Source organism: Strongylocentrotus purpuratus, unplaced genomic scaffold (assembly GCF_000002235.5).
Source record: "Strongylocentrotus purpuratus isolate Spur 01 unplaced genomic scaffold, Spur_5.0 spur5_scaffold_21, whole genome shotgun sequence".
NCBI lineage: Eukaryota > Metazoa > Echinodermata > Echinoidea > Camarodonta > Strongylocentrotidae > Strongylocentrotus > Strongylocentrotus purpuratus.
The window spans coordinates 10,143,956-10,149,436 of NW_022145607.1; positions in this window are offsets into that span (position 1 = coordinate 10,143,956).

Sequence of the window (5,481 nt, forward strand, 5' to 3'; positions counted from 1 at the left end):
TGATATGTAACAAATGCCCCTTTTTTGAAAAAAAGGCAAGGGGTTAGCCCATCATTTTGGCCAAAATTTATTAATTTTCAAAAAGGCCTTTTTTTATCAATAGAAGATGTCTTTGACCCATGTCTATACAAAATATGTTTTTAAAGATCATTTCGTGAAATGTGAAAAACGCCCCTTTTTGAGAAAAATGGCAAGGGGTTAGCCAATCATTTTGGCCAAAATTTATGAATTTTCAAAAAGGCCTTTTTTCATCTCTAGAAGATGTCTTTGACCCAGGTCTATGCAAAATATGTTTATAAAGATCATTTCGTGATATGTAACAAATGCCCCTTTTTTGAAAAAAAAGGCAAGGGGTTAGCTCATCATTTTGGCCAAAATTCATGAATTTTCAAAAAGGCCTTTTTTCATCTCTAGAAGTTGTCTTTGACCCACGTCTATGCAAAATATGTTTTCCAAGATCATTTCGTGAAATGTGAAAAATGCCCCTTTTTGAGAAAAAATTTGGCCAAAATTCATGACTTTTCAAAAAGGCTTTTTTTCATCTCTAGAAGATGTCTTTGACCCATGTCTATGCAAAATATGTTTTTAAAGATCATTGCGTGAAATATGAAAAATGCCCCTTTTTGAGAAAAATGGCAAGGGGTTAGCCCATCATTTTGGCCAAAATTTATTAATTTTCAAAAAGGCCTTTTTTCATCTCTAGAAGATGTCTTTGACCCATGTCTATGCAAAATATGTTTTTAAAGATCATTTCGTGATATGTAACAAATGCCCCTTTTTTGAAAAAAAAGGCAAGAGGTTAGCCCATCATTTTATCCAAAATTCATGAATTTTCAAAAAGGCCTTTTTTTCATCTCTAGAAGATGTCTTTGACCCCTGTCTGTTCAAAATATGTTTCTGCAGATCATTTTGTGAAATGTGAAAAATGCCCCTTTTTGAGAAAAAATTTGGCCAAAATTTATGACTTTTCAAAAAGGCCTTTTTTTCATCTCTAGAAGATGTCTTTGACCCTTGTCTATGCAAAATATGTTTTTAAAGATCATTTCGTGATATGTAACAAATGCCCCTTTTTTGAGAAAAAAGGCAAGGGGTTAGCCCATCATTTTGGCCAAAATTCATTAATTTTCATAAAGGCCTTTTTTTCATCTCTAGAAGATGTCTTTGACCCCTGTCTGTTTAAAATATGTTTTTGCAGATCATTTCGTGAAATATGAAAAATGGCAAGGGGGTTAGCCCATCATTTTGGCCAAAATTTAATAATTTTCAAAAAGGCCTTTTTTCATCTCTAGAAGATGTCTTTGACCCCTGTCTGTTCAAAATATGCTTTTGCAGATCATTTCATGAAATGTGAAAAATGCCCCTTTTTGAGAAAAATGGCAAGGGTAAAATTTAGCCCATCATTTTGGCCAAAATTCATTAATTTTCATAAAGGCCTTTTTTTCATCTCTAGAAGATGTCTTTGACCCCTGTCTGTTTAAAATATGTTATTGCAGATCATTTTGTGAAATGTGAAAAATGCCCCTTTTTGAGAAAAATGGCAAGGGGTTAGCCCATCATTTTGGCCAAAATTCATTTATTTTCAAAAAGGCCTTTTTTCATCTCTAGAAGATGTTTATGACCCCTGTCTGTTCAAAATATGTTTTTGCAGATCATTTCGTGAAATATGAAAAATGCCCCTTTTTGAGAAAAATGGCAAGGGGTTAGCCCATCATTTTGGCCAAAATTCATTAATTTTCAAAAAGGCCTTTTTTCATCTCTAGAAGATGTCTTTGACCCATGTCTATGCAAAATATGTTTTTAAAGATCATTTCGTGATATGTAACAAATGCCCCTTTTTTGAAAAAAAAGGCAAGGGGTTAGCCCATCATTTTGGCCAAAATTCATTAATTTTCAAAAAGGCCTTTTTCATCTCTAGAAGATGTTTATGACCCCTGTCTGTTCAAAATATGTTTTTGCAGATCATTTCGTGAAATATGAAAAATGCCCCTTTTTGAGAAAAATGGCAAGGGGTTAGCCCATCATTTTGGCCAAAATTCATTAATTTTCAAAAAGGCCTTTTTTCATCTCTAGAAGATGTCTTTGACCCATGTCTATGCAAAATATGTTTTTAAAGATCATTTCGTGATATGTAACAAATGCCCCTTTTTTGAAAAAAAAGGCAAGGGGTTAGCCCATCATTTTGGCCAAAATTTATTAATTTTCAAAAAGGCCTTTTTTCATCTCTAGAAGATGTCTTTGACCCATGTCTATACAAAATATGTTTTTAAAGATCATTTCGTGAAATGTGAAAAATGCCCCTTTTTGAGAAAAATGGCAAGGGGTTAGCCCATCATTTTGGCCAAAATTTATGAATTTTCAAAAAGGCCATTTTTCATCTCTAGAAGAAGTCTTTGACCCATGTCTGTGCAAAATATGTTTTTAAAGTTCATTTTGTGCAATGTGAAAAATGCCCCTTTTTGAGAAAAATGGCAAGGGGTTAGCCCATCATTTTGGCCAAAATTTATGAATTTTCAAAAAGGCCTTTTTTCATCTCTGGAAGATGTCTTTGACCCCTATCTGTTTAAAATATGTTTTTGCAGATCATTTTGTGAAATGTGAAAATTGCCCCTTTTTTAGAAAAATGGCAAGGGGTTAGCCCATCATTTTGTGAAAAATGCCCCTTTTTGAGAAAAAATTTGGCCAAAATTGATGACTTTTCAAAAAGGCCTTTTTTTTATCTCTAGAAGATGTCTTTGACCCATGTCTATGCAAAATATGTTTTTAAAGATCATTTCGTGATATGTAACAAATGCCCCTTTTTTGAGAAAAAGGCAAGGGGTTAGCCCATCATTTTGGCCAAAATTCCTTAATTTTCAAAAAGGCCTTTTTTCATCTAAAGAAGATGTTTATGACCCCTGTCTGTTCAAAATATGTTTTTGCAGATCATTTCGTGAAATATGAAAAATGCCCCTTTTAGAGAAAAATGGCAAGGGGTTAGCCCATCATTTTGGCCAAAATTCATGAATTTTCAAAAAGGCCTTTTTTCATCTCTAGAAGATGTCTTTGACCCATGTCTATGCAAAATATGTTTTTAAAGGTCCTTTCGTGATATGTAACAAATGCCCCTTTTTTGAAGAAAAAAAAAGGCAAGGGGTTAGCCCATCATTTTGGCCAAAATTCATTAATTTTCAAAAAGGCCTTTTTTCATCTCTAGAAGATGTCTTTGACCCCTGTCTGTTCAAAATATGTTTCTGCAGATCATTTTGTGAAATGTGAAAAATGCCCCTTTTTGAGAAAAAATTTGGCCAAAATTTATGACTTTTCAAAAAGGCCTTTTTTTCATCTCTAGAAGATGTCTTTGACCCCTGTCTGTTCAAAATATGTTTTTGCAGATCATTTCGTGAAATGTGAAAAATGCCCCTTTTTGAGAAAAATGGCAAGGGGTTAGCCCATCATTTTGGCCAAAATTTATTAATTTTCAAAAAGGCCTTTTTTCATCTCTAGAAGATGTCTTTGACCCATGTCTATGCAAAATATGTTTTTAAAGATCATTTCGTGATATGTAACAAATGCCCCTTTTTTGAAAAAAAAGGCAAGGGGTTAGCCCATCATTTTGGCCAAAATTCATTAATTTTCAAAAAGGCCTTTTTTCATCTCTAGAAGATGTCTTTGACCCCTGTCTGTTCAAAATATGTTTCTGCAGATCATTTTGTGAAATGTGAAAAATGCCCCTTTTTGAGAAAAAATTTGGCCAAAATTTATGACTTTTCAAAAAGGCCTTTTTTTCATCTCTATAAGATGTCTTTGACCCTTGTCTATGCAAAATATGTTTTTAAAGATCATTTCGTGATATGTAACAAATGCCCCTTTTTTGAGAAAAAAGGCAAGGGGTTAGCCCATCATTTTGGCCAAAATTCATTAATTTTCATAAAGGCCTTTTTTTCATCTCTAGAAGATGTCTTTGACCCCTGTCTGTTTAAAATATGTTTTTGCAGATCATTTTGTGAAATGTGAAAAATGCCCCTTTTTGAGAAAAATGGCAAGGGGTTAGCCCATCATTTTGGCCAAAAGTCATGAATTTTCAAAAAGGCCTTTTTTCATCTCTAGAAGATGTTTATGACCCCTGTCTGTTCAAAATATGTTTTTGCAGATCATTTCGTGAAATATGAAAAATGCCCCTTTTTGAGAAAAATGGCAAAGGGTTAGCCCATCATTTTGGCCAAAATTTATGAATTTTCAAAAAGGCCATTTTTCATCTCTAGAAGATGTCTTTGACCCCTGTCTGTTCAAAATATTCTTTTGCAGATCATTTCGTGAAATGTGAAAAATGCCCCTTTTTGAGAAAAATGGCAAGTGTTCAGCCCATCATTTTGGCCAAAATTCATGAATTTTCAAAAAGGCCTTTTTTCATCTCTAGAAGATGTCTTTGACCCCTATCTGTTCAAAATATGTTTTTGCAGATCATTTTGTGAAATGTGAAAATTGCCCCTTTTTGAGAAAAATGGCAAGGGGTTAGCCCATCATTTTGGCCAAAATTTATGAATTTTCAAAAAGACTTTTTCTCATCTCTAGAAGATGTCTTTAAACCCTGTCTGTTTAAAATATGTTTTTGCAGATCATTTCGTGAAATGTGAAAAATGCCCCTTTTTGAGAAAAAATTTTGCCAAAATTTATGAATTTTCAAAAAGGCCTTTTTTTATCTCTAGAAGATGTCTTTGACCCATGTCTATGCAAAATATGTTTTTAAAGATCATTTCGTGATATGTAACAAATGCCCCTTTTTCGAGAAAAAAGGCAAGGGGTTAGCCCATCATTTTGGCCAAAATTCATTAATTTTCAAAAAGGCCTTTTTTCATCTCTAGAAGATGTCTTTGACCCCTGTCTGTTCAAAATATGTTTTTACAGATCATTTTGTGTAATGTGTAAAATGCCCCTTTTTAGAGAAAAATGGCAAGGGGTTAGCCCATCATTTTGGCCAAAATTCATTAATTTTCAAAAAGGCCTTTCTTCAACTGTCGAAGGTGCCTATGACCCCTGTCTGTTCAAAATATGTTTTTGCAGATCATTTTGTGAAATGTGAAAAATGCCCCTTTTTGAGAAAAATGGCAAGGGGTTAGCCCATCATTTTGCCTCTTTCTCGATATACCATTTTATCCCCTTAGTTCTATCCTTTTCCTTTTCACTCTTTTCTTCTTTTTCCAAACTATAAAATATTATACAAATGTTGGTCACAGCGCAGTTTCAAGATCACCGAGGGCCATGGTTTTAACCGTGATGTGCAAAAGAAGCAGTCAATGTTTGAAATACGGTACCGTAACATAATTCTCATCGACCGCTCTTTCAAAATTTTGTTTGTTGTACATGTATGATATGGTGCTGGCCGCGCACCGGCGTATCTTAATTGCCATAGCTATGTGCGTGCATACAAACACACAATTATGCCTGATCAATGTTCTTCACCATACCGCAAATTTGAGGCTTAGAATCGAGACACGTGGTAGA